This window comes from Prinia subflava, chromosome 1 (genome assembly GCF_021018805.1).
Source record: "Prinia subflava isolate CZ2003 ecotype Zambia chromosome 1, Cam_Psub_1.2, whole genome shotgun sequence".
Lineage (NCBI taxonomy): Eukaryota > Metazoa > Chordata > Aves > Passeriformes > Cisticolidae > Prinia > Prinia subflava.
This window is the reverse complement of record NC_086247.1, coordinates 144,113,603-144,136,752: the sequence shown is the minus strand read 5'-3', so window position 1 is coordinate 144,136,752 and position 23,150 is coordinate 144,113,603. Positions and strand designations below refer to the sequence as shown.

At 39.3% G+C, this 23,150-nt stretch overlaps 1 protein-coding gene across 6 annotated transcripts in view; it reads left to right on the top strand.

Moving 5' to 3' along the window:
- The first annotated feature begins 349 nt into the window (after positions 1-349).
- ZMYND11 (zinc finger MYND-type containing 11) overlaps positions 350-23,150 on the top strand; it is a 104,671-nt gene continuing 81,870 nt past the window's right edge. For 2 of the 6 annotated variants that reach the window (XM_063415664.1, XM_063415655.1), the window contains exon 1: positions 351-562. The gene's annotated coding sequence lies outside the window, so the exon portion shown is untranslated. Of the gene's footprint in view, positions 563-901; positions 1,028-1,134; positions 1,156-1,899; positions 2,040-23,150 lie in introns of those variants that run through there. The other 4 variants (XM_063415615.1, XM_063415634.1, XM_063415644.1 and 1 more) reach the window with 4 other exon arrangements.

Here is a 23,150-nt window from a genome sequence, read left to right as displayed (position 1 = left end):
CTTTGGTTCTGTAATCTACAGTTCATGATGTATTGACAACTCTGAGATAGACAGTTAATTTTCCCTGTTTTAGTTTCTATTGCTCAAGGTGAGTGTCTACTTTCAAAAACATTATCTGTCATTTCTCCAAGTTCCACTTCACGATAGGAGGAATCTTCATGTATCAAGGCCATAAAAGCACCACATTTTCCCTCTGCATCAACAGAGGGTCCAGATCTAAGAGTATGACAAAATACATACATAATAAATAGTTAAAGATCCGTTTCAAATGTATTATTAAAAAAAATAATAAAAGAAACAAACAGCAACTCCAGCAGACACCACTAGAGTTCTCCTTCTCCCAAATATCCCTAGCACCATCCTAAACCCTGTTTACCCCGAAACCTGAACTGTGGACAGACAGAAGAGGAGAGAGAGAGAGAAAATTCAGACACAATAAAACTCTGAGGGGAAAAATATGTGGAAGGAGGAGGCAGCAGCGGCCTGGGGAAGGGATTGAAAAGTTTCCCCTGGCTTAACTTCTCCCCCCCTGCAGCAGCAGAAGCAGCGCCAGCAGCACAAGGTGAGAGAGACTTTTAAGTCTGGGGAGGAGGGGTGTGTGTGCGGGAGGGGGGGTGAATTTACAGCCCTGTGGATATTTCTGTGTCTGCCTCCCTGGCTTTGGGGTGCGAGAGACGCCGTGTCTCATGCTGGGTGGATTTTTTTTTTTTTTTAATATGATGGAGGATTATAAACATGGCGCCTTAAAAAAACTACAAAATCATGTACACACTGTTCCAAGGAGATGGGGGAGAGGGGACAGGGGAAGGGCTGGGCACCACGGGAGGGGGCAATCCTTCCCCGCGGGGTGCCGTATAAGGAGGGGGGGAGCAATTATACTTAATAATAAAATGTGTGGGGCTGCGGGGGGGAGATGGAAGGCGGGATTTTTTTATTATTATTATTATTTCATTTTTCGGAGTGGGCAGGATTATCTGGCAGCCCGCTTGGAAACCGAGGAGGAGAAGGGGACGCCGGCGGAGCGCGTGTGATTATTAACAGCGATTATTTTTGTCCCCACACCTTCCCCGGTCGAATTTCGGCTGGGAGGCGGCGGCGGGCCCCCCGCGCCCCCGTGCCGAGTTGCAGCCAGCCCCGGGGCCGGGGCGGGAGGAGGTGGGGTGGGGAGAGGGGCGCTCCGGAGAGAATCGCCGCTTCCAGCGCTCCGCGCGGGCCTGCTGGGCGCGGGGGAGCCGGGGACTCGCGTGAGAGGCGAGGCCGGGCAGGGTGTGGTGCAGCCCGGCCTCGGCCCCGTCACCCTCCGGTCCCGCTCTCTCCCATACGCGGGGCCACCGCTTTGCTCCCCACTTTCCCCCGCTTTCTTTTTGCTCACACACCCCCGCCGCCGCCGCATTTCCTCGCTGGGGAGGGGGATGCCTGCTTGGAGGAAGGGTCTTGGCCCGAGTAATGGCAGCTGCTCGACAGCGCCGAGGCTCCACAAGAGAGAGACAGCGGGGCCCCCGCAGGCCGGGCGAGGGGCCATGGCCGCCGTGCCCGCGGGGGGCAGGGGAGGGGACGGGGAAAGGGTGAACTCCGAGCCCCAGCCCTCCTCCCCCGGCGGCTGCGGGCGGTGCCACCCCCGCGGCCGGGACGGCCTCGCCGTCCGGCGGGGCACTGGGGGCCCGGGATCGCCTTTCCCCTGGCACAGCCCCGGGGGCTCCCTCGCCTCCCCCGTGTGCTCTGGGGCAGGGCCCGGGGCGCAAAGGGGGCACTTTCTCCTCTCTTCCCCCCCGGCTCGCCGTGCCCTGCGGGGCAGCGCCGGGAAGGCCCCCCCGAGGCTGTGCGGGACTCCGCGGTTTGGGGAATGCGAACTGGCGACGGGCTGGCTTTTGTTTGCGAGGGGATCTTTGTGTGTGTGCACCCCCGAAGCGAGCTGCAGCTAACTGCCCTCGGTGCACTTTGTGGGGTGTTCGCCTTCGCCCCCTCCCTCGGGGCTGCTCAGAGGCCTGGCTCCTTTTTTCCGGGGAAAGGATGGAAGTGTAGGTGTGGGAGTGCCCGCGGTAAGGATGATGGGGAGCTTCGCTGCGCTTTCCTGACCTTCCGTGTGTTCCAGACAACAGCCCCCCGTAAAATGCTGATGTTAAGGATTTGGGAAACTTTGTGTGTCTTTTGGGGCCTATCCTGAAACTAGCAGACTTTGGGAATTGGTTTTTGATCTTCTGTGAACTTTACAGATGCTAGAGATGGGGTGGTTTGATAAGAGGAAAAGGAGTGAAAAAACTTTAATTTGGTGCTGTTAAGTTTTATAATTTAACCTGGAATCATCTCGCATGATCTCTGTATTGTTGGAGTAATTCTATTTGTTGTAGTCTTAACAAGATCTTATTGCAGTAGAAAAGGAGTGGAAAATGCTTTCTTGTCCTACTTAATGCTGATGTTTTTTCATTTCTCTTGCTTTTGTAGGAAATTGTTTAATTCTTTAGTGGTGAATGCTGAGACAGGTGTGAGGAGGGAGGAAAGTGGGAGGGGAAATGCCAGTTTGTGGTTCAGGTTGCACTCCTTTGGGTTTTTCTAGTTCCTCATCCTTCAGTATGAAGGACCTGGCATCTCTCTGCCTTTTTTTTTTTTTTTTTTTTTTTAAATTAATCAACCACTCTTGAGTGTGCTACAGAAAGTCTTTAGGGAAGTCGGCTGTTTGCTGACTAATGTTTTGTATGAAAATGGAAGTGCCCACAAAATAATTTCCACTTTTATGGGATTTATGGCATTAATTAACTCCCACTGTGGATTTATGGCCTGAAAATGCCAGCTTTTCCATGCCTAAACAAACCCTCTCTGCTTTGACCAGGTAGTTGCATAGGGAAGGAAGGGAAAGGAATGGTTCATGGGATAGGTAGTTCAGCAGAGAGCATTTTATCTTGCTGATGGTGAGTTTGGTTTTAGTGAGTGTGAAAAAAGTGACTGTGTTGATGACTCTGTTGGTTGTGCTATGGATGGTGGCCTCTGCATCTTGCTATCGAGTTCAGTAGCAAAGGTCTAAGGGAGAAAAATGACTCTTCCTCTCCACATCATGGACTGGATAATGTGATGGAAATTGTCTTGTGTAGAAGTCAACTTTGTAAGGAGAGTTGTGAGTCTGTGGATGTTGGGAGGGGGTCGTAAATTTTGGTGATGTGCTAGAAGATACTCTAGAACAGTTTGAAGCTTTGTAGAAAAAAATTTACAGGTAGTTTTCTGAAGGTGGTGTTGGTTTTGTTTTTTAAACCTAAGCAAGCACTTGGCAGCTATTAAATATAAATGTAAAAAAACCAAATTGAGTTTGTTCACCACAAATCAAAACTCTAGTTTGACATAGTCCTTCTGTAGTATGAGCCAGAGCAATGTTTCGTAACTTTTCAGGAAAAAAGGGAGCAGTATTGGAGTGACAAGAATTTCAAGACTAGAATTGCTGTGTGCACAGCGTGTGACTGGTAGTTCATTTGCTGTGTGTCCATACTGCCTGCAGGCAGTGGGCATTCTGTGGGCATCTTCTGTTCAAGTGTCCTGGGCTTCCCCCTGCCTTGGAGCAGGGAGAAGGGACTGTCCAGGATGACCTGAGGCTTCTGCAGCAGAAGAGCCTGGGTCATGTTTTTTTGCCTAAGGTCATCTCAAAAGCGAGACTGTGAAAGGCTACAAAGTGTGTTTGGTATTTCTGCCTGCATGTAAATAAAACATACTGGGTGCTGTTGGTGACTTGGTGCTCCCTGAGCAGATGGACTATGAATTTGGCCTCAAACTCACCTTGAAGTGGCTCAGGCTCGCTCTAGACCATTGTGCATTTCTACCACAGCTTGGCGACCACTGAATTGTCTCATCTGCATTCGCTGGGTTAGAATGAAATACCTCAAAAGGAAATAGACAAAAGATGACATTAAAGTTATTTTCTTAATTTTAGGCATCTAAACGTCTCCATAGATGCCTGCATTATCTATTTAGTTAGCAAATTGTCTAATTTCACACAGTTTGAGAATGAGGAGGAATTTAAGAATTCGGAGACATGTTTTGAAATTAAGGACCCAATTTCAGTCAGCTAAAGTTCACAAATTTTGGACATACTTGTAACTAATTTTCATAGTAACTGCCTTCCACAGTCTTTCAGAGCATTTATCTCTGGAAGTGTGTGAAGACTTCAGGCAGTGTGAATCAGTCCAGGCTAAAAGTTCTGAAAGAGGGACAAGGTGATGATGAAGATGTCTTCAGGAAATTTCTGATTTGCTTCAGAAGTGATTTTTTAGCTAGATCCAGATTAGCATAAATGTCAGTAAAATATGTATTTTGCCCATAATGCAGGTTGTTACAAATGCTACCAAGAACTATAAACAAAATTAATCTGTGCAAGATATATGTGCCTCACTCTAGTGATGAACTTGATTAGTAAAATGTGGAATTGTTTAAAATTACTGGCTAAACGCACACAAGATTTTACTTGCCTGAATGAAGTAGAGTTTGGAATTTTTTTCAAAAGTTAGGCCAGAATTGTTGGAGCAGTTCTTTTTCTCCTATTTTTCCAGCAAATATATAAATTTGTTTCAATCCTGACCGCTGATCTTATTAATTGCAGTGGTTTTCCTTCCAAATAATAGGACTTTGTTCAGCCATCCTTCTGATTGTTTAGGAGGTAATGTAGGATCGTGTTCTTTGTCTGCTGAGGGTTTTGTGCCTTGGTTTTTGTTGGGTTTGTTTAGTCTCAGGATGTGGTGAACACTCCCATAGTACGTGTGTAGTACCTGGAGCATGGTGCCCTTGGTAGCTGGGCAGTGCAGCGTATGTCATCTTTTATATAGCTCATACATTTGAGGCTGTCAGTGTTGCTTGTGCTAAACATTGTGAACAAAGATTATTCTTGTCAGGTTCTGGATCATTTTTCATCAGTTGAATGTAAATTTAGCTCATAATTGGGTTATTGTTCTAAGGTTTAATCTTTCACTCGCGAGAGTACAGCCTGCAAAATAGGTAGTTTATAAGATGATGTAATGACTCCATTTTTCAGGAATTTCTTTATTTGTTATTGGTGAGAGTACACAAAATGCAAAACAAATGTGGAAAACTCCACAAACCCCTTCATTCCTGGGTGTAGTGGAGGTAACTGATGGACATCAGAGTGGCTGTATACACTACAATAAACGCTGTGGCCTCCAGCCTGCACAGGTGAACTCCTATGGCACATGGAGCTGGCTTCACACGCAGCTCCCAGAAACACCAGAGCTGGACTGAGCCCATTTTCCCACCATATTTTCAGTTCTAGTATTTAAATATAAATTTGTCATCTCTTTAAACCAATGTCTGCCACCAAGTAAATTTTGAAAGCCTGAATGCTGTCTTTTTTTAAAATTTTATTTCTATCATTCTGTGAATATTGAATTATATGAAAAACAAAATGAGGGTAAACTTAGCATTTTGGTAAGATTTCATTCATATTTATTTCTTCTCCTTTTTTCCTCCCTGAAAAGACATGGTCTTTTAGTCCTGTGGGCCTGCAACAGCAGGCACAGTGATGATAAATACTGACATGTCCATGAACCCAAGTTAAAGCTCATGGTGTCTAATTTTATCCAGCTTTGGTAATATCCCATCAGAGCCTGATCCTGTAGCTGTACCATGTTAGATAAATCCAAAGTGTAGCTATTGAGAATTTTGTGTACAAAAAGCTGATTTTGATTTTCTACCAGTCTCTCATTTTACACTTCACTAGAATGCAAAAGGTGTCTGTTACAAAAATACAAAGAAATGTTATTTGAGTTTAAAGTGTGGTACTGATTAAAAATGCAGTAGTATTTGTAATTTTAAAATTAGAAATGTATTAAAAATATAAGTAAAGTATTATTTATTAGTGTACTTACGAACAATCAGAATATCTTTGCATGTACCTTTACACTGTATTTAATTTAAAATTCTAGGATTAAATAATTGCAGAATAAAACATTGTGAATTCATGATTATGAGTCTTCATATAACCCTCACTTATACTATCATATAAAACTGATTCTTAACAAATAATTTTAACACCAGACATAGCAAAAATTAAAGTACTAAAATCCACTTATTCATTAAAAAATTTAATTTAAACATACCAACAAAAATACCAGTAATATCCCATTCACCCTTTTTGTGGAAATTGCATTTTTTTGCATGCAAAGAACTGGGCTCACTGTCTTAATTAATTTTTTATCCATATAGGATACTATTGATTTGAGGACTAGTAGTTTAAAAAGAGTTAAACGTATTCCTTCATACCTCTCATTTCTCCTATGTTACTGTGTTAAATATTAAATCAACTTACGTTGTATTCAAATCTATGATTTCAGTGCAGCTGACTTCACAACGTTTTGGTTACAGACTGTCAGACTCTGCTGGTAGGTGTAGTACTCCAAAGCAGTGTTTTGGCAAGTGGGTATCTGTACTTTGATCCCGTGCACTTGGGGCATGGCGCTGCTATCTGGTCTTTTAGAGAGCTGGATGGGAGTTTCGTGCTGTGACTCACGGGACATGGCACTTAGTTTACTAATTTTAGCAGAGCGATTCTTATCTGTCAACATTAGGTTTTATTTGAACCTTCTGGAAAAGCGATGAAGTGAAACAAAATGGAGCTGAGAGAAAATGATTAGCAGAATCCCAAAGAAGCTAGAAATGGCATGCAGTGGAAAAGAAATTAAAAGTATGTAAGATATGTTGATTGCTCAACAAATCTTTAAGATCTGAGAGACTGATCTGAGAGCTTTATCTTGCTTTGCAGGCTATCATTTTCTGCTAAGTCTCACACAACATTTATGCATTCAGTAAGAGAGGATCTCACACTACAGATACCTGTTTGCAATTACAGATGCTTCTCAAGTCAGAAACCAAGCCCCAGCCAAGTCTGCACTGGCTGCTTGTGCCTTATTACTATTTTCTTGGTGTCATTGCTTGTAAAAGAAAACTTCGGAAGTCTGTGCCTTGCATAACACTGCAGTGTGTGCATTCACATGCACAAATTAAAGTGGAAATTCTGCCTCAGAATGGTGAGGGATTTCTCCAGTTTTCCTTCTGTTTGGTTGTTAATTTTGTGATCAGTGTCTTATGAGCTGTCATTGACTTCAGAGACAAGCTGTAACCCAGAGTTTATGCATATTCTCCTTCCCCCAAGCAATTACTAGGATCCAGCTTCAAAATTGTTCAAAATCAAAACAAAAGAATTGCTTTTTCATAAAATGTAATCACAGGCCACATAGTCGCTGATTGTTCATTGATGAAAATTGATATTCACTGCAGAAAATTCATTGTTACCCATAGATTAATATTAATATAATGATGGAGACCTTGATCATATAAGCACTTGTTTCGCACAGGCATGAAAATGCATAGGCCTTGGAGCATACTGATGAATGTTTTGTTCCACAAAATAGTTTTAAAAATTAAAACCTTACGTATTACTCCAAGGAAAAACAGTCAAAATTAGTTGTGCTGATATAATTTAATATAATGCTGTATTTTGATTCTTGTATGGAGTTACAAAGCAGTGTTACATGGGCCTTTTCAATATCAACAGAATGACTTGGTCTTCTTGCACATGTAAATTTTACATTAATGCTTGTTTCCATTGAAGTTAAGGGGCTTTTTCTACATGTACATTAGTCTTTGAAGGAATTTACAGTGCTTATGAAAAGAACAGAGAAAACGTGGATAATATTTTTCTGTTAGTAATTTCTGACATTTTCTGTGTATCTTAAATCCTGTGTGTTATAGAAAACCGTAATTATAGATAAAGAAAATAGTAAAAGAAGAAATTTCTACTGGAAAAGCCAATAATATTATGAGAAGAAGGGTTTATTCTTACATAAGGAAAGCTAGAAAACAGATATGTCAGGAAACTGTATTTTAACATGGTTTCAAAATTATGGAAATTATGAATGTTCAAGCAGGTTAAGTATTTTTTTTACCATAGAACATAAATTAAAAACCTGAATTCTGAAAGCTCTCTTAAGTCATCCTGTTCTTATCATTTACTAGAGAGCAGCAGGCAAATCTTGGCAATCCTTTTTGTTCCACGCAACAAATTGTTTAGAGAGGGTAATTTCTCCTCACCTTATACTACTTCTCCTTCTTTGTTAAACATTCAAAATTGCAGAAAACCTTTTTCTTTCTTTATAATTAAAAACAAAAAATTGTTATTAGTTGTTTCCCCAGGAACCAGACTGACACCATTTTTAGCTTCACATAACTATGGTTGAGAGTTTAGGAATTCTTAAGAACTGGCTGCATGAACTTTCCTCAGGAGGCTTCAGTGTCAGTTCATCACATGCAAGCTGATACTTGAATATAGTAAGGCATACTGAATAATTCGGCATTTGCTCTAACATTAAAAAAAGAAAGAAAATTTTAATTTTTTTCCAAAATAAAAATAGCTTTCTTAGAAGTTCTTGGTCATAGTAAAATGTGAGAAACAGTGAGAAGGGATTTACACTTTGCTAACAGGTAACTCAGAGTGTCTCACCTCTTAGCAGTCTGTCTAAAATGGAATATCAGGCTGTTTAAAGGCTGTCATATTACAATATTGTTTGTTTATTTGTTTACATGTTAAAAGAAATGTTTTGTTTCAATGGCATAACTTTTTGAAGGAAAGTGTTGATGCATACCTGGGAGCATTTCACACTGACAGTGTTGGAAAGTGAGAAACATGGACACTCCCAGCCTGTAATTGTATCTTTCAGTTTTGCAGCTTTGTGTTCATCTTCTGCTTACTCTTACCTGGATGAAATAGATTTGCAGGAAATATTTGTTGTAAGAAAGATATTCTTCCTTTTTCTGCACACTTTCCACTCTGCTGGCTCCCAGAAGGCTTCTTTGTAAATCTCCTAATTGGAAGCATACTTGTAACTTCCCTCTGATTCCAGACATGAAATTTCCTCATGTTATTGAACTTGCACCTTTTAGGAAATACAGATGGAGAGGCAACCATCTCCAGGAGCCAGTTTTACTGTTTTTTTTAATTCATGCTGATACTCTTTTTCTCAATAGTTTAAAAAATTATTACAAAAATAACCCATTTTTCAGTCAACCAAGTATTAGCCTAAGTTGTAGCACTAATTCCTGAAAACATGGAGCTTTCAATAAAATGGAAGGACTTTTGTTCCTCACACAGGCTCAGGAAATACCAATAAACATCAGCTAAAGCTGTGTGATGATGCAGATTCTTGGAGTTACAGGTGCACCAAGGAGAGAGGAGCTGAACACGGTTTGCTCTGCCAAGTTAGTGGATAAGCAGTTACAGGGTTTCCTGGGCCAGTGGGAAGGAATGGTATCCAAATTTCTGCTTGGCTCTTCTTCCAGGAGAACTGCCTTTCTTGATCAAACTAGCATGTCATGTAATCCAGAGTCTGATTTCCAGCCATCAGATGTCTCCTAAAAAGGTGTCAAAAATCTGGCAATTTTCTGAGGTAGAAAGCCACAGAATACTTGTTTTACATCCTATTCCAAACAATAGTAATTTAGATTATGGCTCCTGTTTTGACTCATGTAGAAATTTTATTTGTTCCATTTTTTAAATGTTTTAATTTCTCTTTCCTGTAATAACTGAATATTTTAGCTGTAATGTTGAAACCTACTGCTTTTTAGGTCAAGCCTGTTCTCTCCACATGCCTTGCAGCCTCCCACTGCAGTGCTCTTTCTCTTTGCACATTTTCCAAGAGCTTCTTCCTAGGTTGCAGGAAAGAGCCATGTTACACCTGCTTCTCTGAGGGATTTGGAGATTAGAGACCTTGAGGGGCGAGTTAGTGAAAGGCTGTAGTGGTTGTCTGCTTAGTACCAGTAAGAGCTGGGAAATGTGCATATGAAAAGAAGAAAGAGAGAGTTTGTTGTGAGATGCACATTGAGTAAAAGTCGAGGTACACCCTTGTCACAGGAGACAGGACCACTGACTTTGCTAATGTCATTTGGTGCAGCTCTGTTGACTTTAGTGCAGCAATATTAGTTTACACCTGCAGAAAATTTTCTCCTGAATCTTTGGGAATGAGAATATAAAATGAAGTGTTCATGGGTGAGTGACAAGAGAGAGTGCATACGAGAGAGAGCGCGCACGCACACACTTTCAGGCCTGATTGATTGTATGAAAAAAACCCTGGAGTTGAAAGAACATTATTTTAAATTAACATTCATTATCTTCACGCGTGAGATAACAGTTCACTTTGGACCAGATCCTAACACCATTATGTTTCCTGAGCAGAGACTGCTTTTTTTTCTTGAGTGAGGTTATTCAGTATGAGAATGGCAAAATGTAGTCAAATCTTTGACAATTAAAATATATGGTTTAGTCACTATATATTAGAATAAAGCTGTGTTATTTCTGTCAGGAAAACATGCATTTTTTTTCTTTTTTAAAAAATGGTTACATTTTCTTTGAAATGTGAAATAAAAAGTAAGGTACCTTTTTAAAGTCTTGTCTAATGCCTGGAAAAGCTTGCAGCCATTTTAATTCATGCTGCATTCATTGATCTAGCAGTTAAATCATTTAATCACTGTGCAGCTAGGTCATCTACCTATTGGACACCATTAAAGTGTTCAGTAATACAGTTTGGGTTGTTGGCTTCTAAATGTTACTTTTGAAAAAAAAAAAAAAGCAAAGAAAAGAAAAAACAAACAACTTGTGAACACCCCAGTTAGCTGATGAACATTATAAAGGAAAACACAATGTGAATTCATGGTCTTATCACTCAACTCTTTTTTTGTTCTGTACATAATATAAGTAGAAAAAAGCACATCATAGCAAACAAAGGAAAAAATCTGATTTTGATATTCTTTGGCAGTTCTTTTACTTTTAAATACCGAGTTTTGCAACATTAAGTCATCTAATTAGGCAGCAGCTTGTATGAAATATTTTCATAACAGACATAGTTTCTGAGCATGAAAATGAAAGCCACATTTAAAAATTATAACCCCAAATAAACTTTCTGAATTTAAATATTACTCTGAAAATGGCTTATTCTGTAAATATTCTGTAAATATTCTGTAAATATTCTGTAAATATTCTGTAAATATGTGAAAGAAAGTGGCAGAAGTTTGTATTTTATGTCAACATCAACTAGAAAATTTAATACCTTAGACTTAAATACTGCAACGATAGAAGCCCAAAAACCTAAATACATAAAAAGGGAAGTAAGTGTAGCAGCAGCTAATAGGTGGCACTGAAAAGCGGAGAAAGAGGTTGTGATGCTTCTATGTGTCCTGTATTTTCTGAGTGGGAGCTACTCACAATCAAATAAACCTCCTCTTGGTATGCAGTAGGCAAATATCTTGTCCAGAGAGACATGGTAAATTCTTTGGCAGTGATGCACTTGGCACCAGTGGTTTTTAAAGGGTCACCCATGTGCTTCCCAGTTCTTGCCCTGCAGAGGTGAAGAGAGAAGTTCATGCTCTTGTGAGGTACTGTTTTCTGAGTGCAGGTGGAACAAGAGAGTTGAGTTTCATATGAAGATGGGAACTGTATTTCCCTCCTGTTCCGTGAAGGCTCAGAATCCAGACGTGCCAATTCCATCTGTTTGTGTCTGGATCCCTTGGCCTATTTCCTTGTGCTTTCCTGATCTACACTGAAATTTTCATCAGATGTTCTTGTTAAATATCTGTACCTTCAGCAGAGGGACTCTAAACCGAGGAGAGAGTCAGTTGTTCATCTTATTTAGTGTTTTCTTAATTAGCAAATTTTTCAGCGGTTTCACTCTCCGACTTCTAATAGCTCCTCTGCTTTATTATGTTAGTTCATTACAATTTTGGTACAACTTCTTGTTATACTTTCATCTGGGCATTCTGGGATGTCATTCCTTTTTTGAAATAATGTCGTGATATATGTACATGAGGAGTTTGACAGTAGAGGAGGAATTTGACTAAAGGTTTGATGAATGCCATCCCACTGCTGAGTAAGACCTCAGTGAGGCAGTTTTAATAGGATTTTGATACTTTTGCTCTCTTTCTTTTGGAAGAACATTGAAAGGGCTGCAATCTCAGATGAATGTGCTGTGTCCTCACTGTGTATTTCTTTAGAGTAAATAGGGAATTCGGTCAGGGAAGGCAACCCAGTGAGGTTAAAGAAAGAAAGGTGCTGAAATCAGCAGCGTGTCAAAGGAAAATGAGAATTCAGTGACAATAAAAGCAAAGTGTCTGAGTTAATGCAACATACTTTCAGGTTTTGAAGAGCTGAAGATGCCTCTTTAAAGCGGGTTTGGGTGGCTGAATTGCAGTTTAGGAGCTGTCAAAGGACAGGGTGTTAAAGGAGGCTAAGTCCTGGCAGGAAAGCAAACAAGCATCCCTTGAGCTCAGCCCGTTCTGGTGGGTGTGGTGACCAGATGATTATCAAACAATACATGAAGTGCAATACTGCAGCGGGTATCAAACCTTTTCCCATGTATGTTGCTAAATTTAAGAAACGAGCAGAGCTCTTGACAGCTTGAAATTACAGCCCTGGTTTCCGACGTTTCTTCCGAGTTCCACTGAATTAATGAAATTAACTGAGCCGCCAGACCGGGGGGAGAGCTGCTGGTGAGCCGCTGTCGCAGGAGCCCCACATCGGGCAGAAATGCTGATTTACAGTCGCTTTGTCTTGAATTTAAATGATGACCTTCACTTCCTGCGTCTCTGACTACAGCAGGCTGCAGTGGAGGTAGCCTTGAGAAGGTGTTTGCTAATGAGGCTCTAGCATCTTTGATAGATAGGCTAGATAATCAGAAAGTGATAGATGATGGTGTGTTGTGTTTGGAAATTTCATTTAAAGTGTATAGTTATGTACTTACAATTTTGACCCATTCAGGCAATTTGTATGATGTGTTGGTGTTTTCCACAAGATTAGAGATGTTGCCCTGGCCAAATTCCAGTGTGGCTAATTACATTCTGAGTACCTACATTTCTGCAAAGTTTCATCTGGATTTTGGTACTGTTGTTTATTTAAATACTAATGCATATGTACTTGGAAACTTATAAAATAACAGCACAGGATAAAAAAAGTTAGGAAAAATCCCTGCTCTAAATTACATTTGGTATTTGTGCATTGATGAGTGTAGTGTGGCATGATGCAGCACAGAAAAAATATGAAGTGGCATATTCTGTAATAGCATCCATAGAAGATGTACGTTTTCAGAGTTTATGAAATAGGTTGAGTTGCTGAGTAGTGTGCACTGTTAAACATATGATATATTGTGCAGCAGGAATGGATATAATTTACTAGTAGGAGAAATAATGCTTGTTTGTATTGTAGTTAAACTGTATATATTTTTACAAGGTTATCAGGCATGGATTTTACATGTGTGTCAACAAGGGAGTGGGAGCCAATTTATGTGGTGATGTCAAAAGGACTTAGGCAATCACGGATCTGCACGTGGCAATCATCTGCTGGCACAGAAATGTTTCTCTTCTACATACAAAGGCACATTTTATCATTTACCACTCAATCTCAGAATCCTGCTTAAATTGAAGTAGGAAGCACTTGCTGTTTGTTACTGTAGAGTAAGAGGTAGGTGAAAAAGAACCCAAGCCACATCCTGTTGTGGAGAGTTATTTTTCAGCAATATGAATTTCAAAGCTGCAAGCTTGCTCTTAAAACTGATTGATGTTAATAGTCAATATTAACCTGGAATGGATTTCCCAAGGAGATCAGAATAATCCAGTATTAGACCATACTGCTAGCCATAGCAGTCTAATATTTACAAGAACTGTCACAGTGTTCTTCCAAAAATAACTTGTATGTTTAGAGATGCTTCATCCACAGTGCATATGTACCCCATTAGACAAAGATATTAGAAGTAGATGGAAAAACAGTTTTCATTTTGAAAATGATTTCAAGAAAAAGGCGTTTGACTAGTATTTGTGAGTGAAATCATACCCATCAAATAGATTGTTCACAAAAAGAAGTTTGGGATTTCTTTGATTTTCTAGAAATGGAAAAAAATATTTCGAAGATATCATAGAATTTACATATTAACACTGGTGTTTCTTATTGTTAGTAGTTCTTTTTACATCATTTCTAGTAAAAATAGTAAATGATGTACTATGTACTTATGCAACAGAAAAATTTACAACAATGTATGGGCTTCTGAAAATTGTTGTTCTTTTAATTTTGGTCTGTTCAATGGCTTGGCCTTGCTTTTGGAAAGATTTTCTCTGTGTAACCCAGCTTAAATAATTGTACCTATTTCTTCTGTATCAAACCCAGTGAAAATGCCATCACAAGCTCTTGTGAAGCAGCCAACCTGTTGTGTGTAGGTGAAAGGGTTGAAGCCCCATCTGTCAGTGCTGTAAGACAGAAAGGTATCTTACCCACTTCAGTGTCTGTCTAGTTGGATTTTTTTGTCATCTGTGGAAAAAAAACCTCAGGAATACTTCAACGAGGAAAGCCATCCAGCATCCACATGCTGCACATTATGGGAATAAGATCCATGTGGCTTCGTACCTTTTTTTTTTTCTCCTTCTGTATCATTTATTAAAGCTGTTATGGAATATCTGCTTAAGGCTAAAAGAGTTTGAATTCTCACTTAGCCTCATTAAGGTCTTGGGCTTGGTGTTTACTACTTCTACTTTCATCAAGGCCACTTCCTCAGAGGCTATTGCAGAAGACACATATGTTCTTATGAGTAACATTCTTCATTTTCTGTCTCAAATCATGGTAGAATTCTACTTTTTAATCAGCAGGTTTCTTTAAACTCAAAATTTTATTGCTGGTGTTCTGACTCTAAAGCAGAATTTGTTATTTTATACTTTTATGTCATGAGTTGTCTACTTCTATATTCACACATTTAAATGCTTCAGGCTATTCATTTTGTGTTTTCTTGAGAGTTTAACAGTTCAGCCATTTCCACACAGACTGTCGAAGTCAGTTGGAGACTGTGTCAAAATTTGCTATCAGACTGCTAAGATGAATCTCCCACTGTCACTACAGAGTACTTTTCCAGAGCACAAAACATTGCTAAGAAATAGTTGAGGTACTGGAGGTGATGCTATCTGTGGCTCCACCATGTGCTCTTAGTCCTCTTAGAGTGGTTTCTGTAAAAGACTCCATGCCCTCAGGTGCTTAGTGGCCAGGTGTAGCTGTTGAAGTCACTATGATAAGTGGTACTAGTGCACTCAAAATAGAAAAAGAGTTGATTTATCAATAGGCAACTTTTAAAAAAAAAATTCTAGTTCACATAAATATTTTGTATTTTGATTACTTTGTTCTCCCTCAGAATTTTTAGAATTTATCTGAGTTTTCTTTTTGTGGCTGGGAGGAAACCAAAAGTGGAACAGTCAGTACCTTATATATTTATTCATTGCAAAGATAAAAGGCTGGTCTTAAGTGAAAGGACATATATGTAGCCCAGTGGTTTGAATATACTTGAAGAATTCATGTTATTGGTAAGCAGCCTCTCTTTATTTTAGCTGTAAATTTAAACTTTGAACAAAGAACGTGCTTAGACTAGCGATGTGCGTATTAGGTTAAAAAAAGAACAAGATTTTAATAGGAAAAAATTATCACAAGACAAAACAGCACATGATCTCATTAGCATTTATGGATTGCTAAACTGCAGTTTAGAAGTCACATTTCTGTCTGAAGAAGTTTTCCATAACAGTCATAGAAGCAACATTAAACAGTGTTGTTTTAGTTTGTTTACTTGGGGTCAGATTTTCAATGATCAGAATGATTAATGTTGCAGTTGTCTGCAAAGGCAGCACTAATTAGCTGCCATTGATGTTAGCAGGACTTTGAATAAATGTTGGTTCTGAAAATCTCATCACATATGGACATCATATCTGATTTCAGACATCTTTAAAGATTCAGCCCTTAGGACAGTTTACATCTTTCCTTCTTTTGTTTCAGTGGTTTTCCCTTAGCAGTTCCCCATTTTACTCTGCTCAGGAAGGTCCATCAATTTTAAACAGCATTTTGTAGTAATTTCTGTATCTGAGAGTTTATACTTGTCAGGAGGGATAGATTGACAGAAGAGACTTGGCTCTGGCTTTCCATGCAGTGTTTTACTTCTTTGCTCTAATAACATAAATAGTTCGTAGGATAATTCTTTTCATCCATAAATGTTTAAGTGCTGCAGAAAAGGGATTAGTGTAATTAGTTTTGCATTTGGAAATGGTAGTGTAGAGATATGTAGTGACTTGCCTGAAGTTAACTAGCACAGGAGGTAACTACCAAGTGAGGAGCTCAGTCTGCTTCCTTCAGCAAATGGAGTTTCAGAGTGCTTGATCTATTCACACAAAATAACCAGACGAGAATCTTCTAAATGTAGTGGTTTGGTACTTATGCAGTGTGAGTCATGTTCTGGGATGCTGGCAGTGTTTTTTTGTGATATTTCCGTTTCACATTCAGCTTCGGGGGCTCAGCGGGGGCTTTTGGTCTGGTTGCCATATGAAGTTCATCAGGGGTGACAGGGGAAAGCAGCTTAATGTGCTCATGTTATTTTTGTCTATAGTAGAATTTTGTGATGGGGACTGTTTCTGTATTGCATAAAATCACCAGAATAGTGCATTGGCTGTAAGCTAACTGGAGGTGCCCAGGACTATTTACAGCAGAATTGCCTGGGCAGTGTTAGTTATTGAGTGTAATTATTTTGATCTCACAGAGAGCAAAGCATAAAAGCCACTTATCAGACTTCCTAAATTGCACACCCTGTTAATTGTGGTGCTGAACTTGGGTACCTTCACTAGGGCTTCCAGACTCAGCTTTTTGTGTAATGGTTCTCCAACAGTAAAGTGGAGAAAAAAAAAAAAAAAAAAAAAAAAGGAAAAACCAACCTTACAAAGTTCTGTGGGCATAAAAACGTTCAAGGCTACAAGATCCTCTGCCAAGATGATTTGCAGAAAAAACACTAATTACCTTATCCAGCTGCTACTCACCATGGAGTACTTACCGCTCTTCTCGCCTTGCTTTCTCAGAATTGACTGTGGAATTTCTGCTGTAGGTACTGTGAGAGCTCTTGGCCCAGTTTGTTTGCTTTTCTTACCCCATCAGCTGAAGTGGATTAGAATAAACTTTTCAGGCAGGAGAACAGACCTGTGGTCAGGTTTCCTTAAATTAATTCCTGTAACTTGCTCAGCTGAGATTCCTGATCCCAAAGGCTAGAGACTCTTGCCGCCAAGGATTCAAGTAGCCAACACTACCTTAGTGGCCCAAAGCTAAGGACAGATTTCTCTTTAGGACTCCTTCTCTTCAGCACAACAGAAAGGCTCAGGATACTTAATGTTTTCTTCAAATCAAAAGATTCTATAGATTCCTTGTAGCAGAGTCAGTTCTTCTAGGCAGAGCTTGATTTAGAGAAAGAACTCGTATTTGTGGGCCTTGCAGGTGCCTTAGATGGAAAGGCATCTGGTGGAAACGTGCAGGTCTCTTTGCTGAGTCAGTAAAAATACCTAATCTTTATTACTTTTTTATTTACAGCCTGTTTATATTAATAAGCTAGGATTTAGATTTGTTGTGAATTAGATGTTTACATTGGTGTTCCAACAGAGAAGCTGAAAGTGTGCTTTTACTTAGGTTACCTTCTCCATCTTTAGCCCTGGAGTATCCCATATATTTGAGTAGCTTCATGTCATGCACCAGGAATTCAGTAAATGTGTCTTTGATCAATCCCTGTGGTTCTTACAATCTCTACAAATATGTCTAGAGGGAGGTGATTGGGGAAGAGAGTAAAAAGCTGCTTAAGCCACAGTGTTAGTGTGAGGATGACAGCACACAGCCAGTCTGGGTAAGTGGGGATTGGAAGCCAGGCTGTAGGATCTAGACGTGAGCATTTCAGATGGAGGAACCTGACATGATGTCTATATCACACAAGTTGTGTTGTGACTGCTTTTCAGTGTTTACTGTGTAGGGCAAATATGGCCAAACTGGCTCACCCTGTGGGGTGCACGCTAAAATTCCTATGTATCCACATAATGAACCAAAACTCCTATACCCTGTGCTTTGGATAACTGAGAGCTCCCAAAATGGAGGTTGAGACTTGTCTCAGTGTTGAGTGCTAGGCTGGTGTTTGCTTCAGCAACCCTTGTTGACTGGTTTCTTCCAGCTCCAGTGGTCTGAGTTTATGCAGCCCTCGTGGCATCGGCATGGCCCTGTTGCCAGGTACAGGACTGGCAGCCTCACGAGAGCTGTACCTGAAATATTGTGAGCCAGGAGCTGTGGCTGCCCACCATGGGCTGGTTAGAGTACCTCATCAGGTTTCTGCAGTGATTTACCAGTCTCATTTTTGTGCTTGTAACAGATTCTGAATATACTTCTCTATGGCATGGTTTCCTCCCTGTAAAGTAGCAGTATCAGCACTTTGCTGTATTACGAGGCTTTTGGAGTATAAATTAGAGGGAGAACAGTTTCTAAGGCATTCACTTCCATTTCATTCTGTGAACAGGTCTGCTTCTAAGGCTGAAAGAGATAAAGATAATATGCTGATACTTTTAGCACTAGAAGAATAGAAAATTAGAAGTAAGGAGAGACGAGATGGAGAGAAAGTGGTATTGATAACAGGGAAGGCAAGTGCAAAAGCAAAAGGCAAGCAGATGTAATATGCTAAATTGTTTAATAGCTCAGTAAAAATGGCTGAAAGTTGAAGTTGCTGGTACCCCCATAGTAGCAGGAAATGGAATTGTGCTTAGGTCCCAGAAATAGTGAAAAACACTTGTACTATGGTATTCCGATTAGTTTTAAAGAAAGGGCTACAATAAAACTAGCAAATTTTGTACTTAGTAACTAAATTAATGTTACTTTGAAATTGAAAAATTGCTTATAACTTGGGAAGGAATGTCATGAGAAGTTACATCATTTTCCTCAAGAGAAGTATCTTCCTTTAAAATCTTCACCAAGAGACAACTAATCTTGCCAGCAATTCTCTTACCAGCACTGTACTGGTATTTTTTCATTCAGAGTGAATGTCTCAACTCTGGGAAGAGTGAAATGTATTTTGAAATGTATTTCAATTTACATTTGCTCATAACCCATTTTTTACTTTTTGCTGTGACATCAGAAGTTCTGTTGTCATCAACGAGCTGAGGCATCCACTGAGCTGCCCTCAGAGCTTTCGAGAGAACTGAATATTGTTACAGAAATTGTCTGGTTTCAGGCTTCAGCTCAGAGGGTGCTCGTGCTGTTGATCAAGGTCTATGCTTGGAAACACCCTCTTGTATTTCTTTCTTAGTATAATTAAACAGGAATGTTCACTCATTGAATCTGAGTTCACTCATGGAATTAATATCTGTCGTTCAAGAGTGACTGGAGAGTTCAGTAATCAGCAGGAGTATGTTGGTGGTTTTTTTCATTTTACAAAAAATGAAGACAGTTTATGAAAACTCAAGAAAATAGATAGATTTTTTTTTAACTGGTTAAGGAACGTTCCTGGTGTCACAGCAAGCCTCTAGTACTGCCAGGAAGTGAACTTGGACATACCTGCAGGACAGACCTTCTGAAATAAATTTGTCTGCTAAGCTGTTGGTGCTGGATGTCAGCAACTGGCCAGGCATTGTAATTTCTGCTTAAAAAAGATGGGAGTGGCTCATGTGACAGGAGACTTAGTACCAGAATAGTCAGTGCAGTCTTCCTGCAGATCAACTTTTCTATTTCTTAGACTTTTAGCTGAGTCTTCCAGAAGGCTTATCAGGTCAGGCAGTCTGTTTTGATTCTTTCTCAAAAAAATAGTTGCACAGATTTTACAGAAGCTTTTCCTTTTCTAAAGAAAAACAAGAGAAAGAAGACTGAGAAGAAAACTTTCTTTTCTAGGATCATAAATTATTAAAAATACAGATTTATTTTTTAAAAAACTGAATACATGGAGACAATATAATTACTTCTCACATTTCCTCATGTAGTGTACTTGAAACAGCAGCTAAAACATTCCCAATAAAAAGAACTACTGCATTTTTGAATAATGAGATTTGCTTTCCAATATGTACCTCTGTTCCTTGCTTTCTTCTAACTGTTAGCTGTGGCCAATTAAAAACGTAAGTCAGCTTATTTTTTTATTCCTTCTACTTAGCATTTTCATGTTCACTATATGCACTAAACTTAGGGGTGATTTAAAAGAATATTTGTAATTTACGGATTGGTACTGCTTTTTACAAAACCTTTCGGCTTTTTGAGATGTGGGCAAATGGGAAATAAAAGGCAATAAGGACTTTCAGAAAATCAGGCAAAGCACAGATGAAACATCTCGTATCTCTTTCCCATGACTGGAAATAAGATACAAGAAGGAGAGGGGAGGATGTCAGGGAGGTGGCCTATAATCCATGAAAATTTATAGCAAATCAATTGGAAAACTGAGAAGGCTCTTGGTGTGGGAAAATGCCTAAAATAAACTAAATTCAGCAGAGAAGTACTCAGATATTATGGCTAAGGAGAAGAGCAGTGAGCAGGTCATGAATGTGGGAGAAATAGAATTTAGGGTACCAAAACTGAATCAATGTGATGAATTACCTGGACGAAATAAGGTGCCCCGATGTTTCCCTTGTTCTTTGTCTTCTTGTTTTTTGAAAATAAGGATTTGCTGAAAAATATGTAATTGAGTGGAAGAGAAATCCAGCATTTTTAAATTATGAGAGAAAAAAAAAAGATGACGTCTACTACTCCTTCTTGGATGAGATCCAGGGAAGGGAAAGCTGTTGTTGAGGATTCCGAATATTTTTATCCTGTTTTTAATTGAAGCAGTTGCACACCTTGTAACATCCCAAAATGGTTAGGAAGGCATTTTGCAGTATGAGATACATTTTAGCTGTTACTGACTACTTTCATTTCAGAATTACTGAAAAATCTGTATCTTCCAACTAGCTGCCCTATACTAAACAGTTTTTTTTTTCAAGAAAAACAATCGAGTGTCTCAAATTTTTGTGCACTTGTTATTTATCATATAAATGATAAGTCCAATGCAAAATGCATATAATTCTTCATACCATTATATTATTTCTAGTTTCACTGTCTGCTACCTCCTGTGCTGTAAAAGTGCAGTCTCTTTGTAATACAGTTCAGATATTTTTTTTTAATTGAGCGATTCAAAGATACTACATGAGGGAGAGGCAATTTGTGTGATGTGGCTACGTTCTTAAGCTGTAACAAAGATAAATTAGTAACATTGCTTTAGGAGTTTGCAGTCATTTTGCTTTTGATATGATTTAAGAACTGTATTGCTTAAACTTGTTTTATTCTTCACATACCATAGAAATTTAATAGTATGGTTCTGTACAGATTCTTGACTGAATTATGGCTAGATTTGTTCCTTAGACTAGTTTACTGGAATGTATTAACGTATAGATATCTAATATAATTTATTTCCTTGGCAGTGCTGTACATTTGTATTTGATTTATATTTACAAAGCCAGAATCTTATAATAAATAATAGAACCAAACTATTTGCATAGCTTTCCTTTTGATCTTTGTTTTCCTATCTGCACAAACATTCCTGCAGGCTCCTGGCTGGTACCTGTGGTAAATACATGTTTGACGTTCTGTGTTTCTGTTCCATCTTATCTGTCTGTTTATCAGCCATGTAGTCCAGTGTCTCTTCCAGGACGTGCTTATTCATAAAAGCTATTGGCTGTTGTCAGGACTGAGACAGGAGGGCTGCAGTAATGAGATGTGAAACTTGGGACTCATATCTTTAAGGCATCCATCTACCTGATTTGCTGCTGTGCTGAAAAGATTGTTTATTCATCTTGGTTATTTTGAAATGAGTTTCTTTTAGTTGATTTTTGGAAGCGAGACTGTAACTGGAGCAGATAATTGAACTGAAACTCTATTTCTCTTAAAATCCAATAATTTAGAACTCATGTCAGAACTTCAGATCTGTGTGTTTTTCCCATATGCAGCTTTCAAAATAATTTCTGTAATCCCTGGGATAAAGCTCTGGTGCAGGATTATTTCTGACTCATGATGGTAGAGTAAGGGAGGAGAGATGGAGCTTGGAGATTTGTCTTTGCTATTTACAGATCTTGGACTAGCCCTTTAACCTTTCAAAGACTCAACTCCCCAGCTTTAGATTATGGCCAGGCATTTTAAGTTCTTGGAAAGATCTTACAAAAAATCAATTTCTGTAGGATGCTAGGAATTATACTAGAGAGCATTTGTTACCTGGTCACCTGGTCTTACTATCTTCTTGAAGGGTTATCTATGAGCTTTGGAAATTAAATAATTTTCTGGGGCTTGGACAGTATTTAGTACCCTGGAGCTCTGTATCCTATGACAAGTCCAGTATTGAGTGTATTGGTCAAATCCATTCATTTATGGTTTGAGCTGTGGGATTTTTCCATGGAATCAACTTGTGGACATGAGCCAGTGGAGGATAATGTTTTCTCCTCCAGAATGAGCCTGAATCATCCCATAGAATTATTTCTGTTGCCAGTTTCTACCTCTGTGCAGCTCCTGCTACCATCCCATCATCAGCCTGGTTTCTGAGCACAGTGGTGCCAGGCTATCTCCAGTGAAAGCATTTCCCAATTGTGGGGATCAGTCTGAGGAGCTCTTTCCCTCTCAGGCCCTGACCTTGTGGGGCCTCTTCTTGGCCAGGCACTTGTGAATAAGGACTTTTCTGATTGTCTTAATTCTCCTGTGTGGTGGTGGGGGGCATCTCCACTCACACTGGTCTGGACATGCCAGCCTCTGTCCTGGCGTCATTCAAAACCAGAGAGAGTGATTTCCTCTGCTTTCTCACAGTGCCATTGTGAGAATTGTCACCTGCATTTAAAATGTTGTGAATGAAGGCCATTTACATTTTTGCCTTTAACAATGTATTTCAAGTATTGAAGAGTTCATAAGCTCTTTAACTAATCCAGAGCTTTGTGTTAGTAATTAAAAAAATGAGTGGTGGCAGTTTTCATCAGAGCTGAAGGTCACTGGAGGCATAATGTATGAAGAAAATGTAGCACATAATTTCCTTTCTCCAGATTCTTTTGTGAAAATTGAAATACTTATCTTTTTTTAAAATACCTGAATTTTGTAAGAGCTTTGCTTTCTTTAGTCAGTACAATTAAAAGAAGAAAAACCAGTGTAGTTTTTTAGTTCTTGCTTCTATAGGGATGAGAAAAAATTAAATTCCAGGTACAAAATAATAGTCAGTATCACAGTAATTAATGAATGTTTATTCACTGGAGATTTTTGTAGTGTACATGAGAGTTAGTTTCTCTTGCCTAGTATTATCTTAAGCTTTTACATTTAGTGG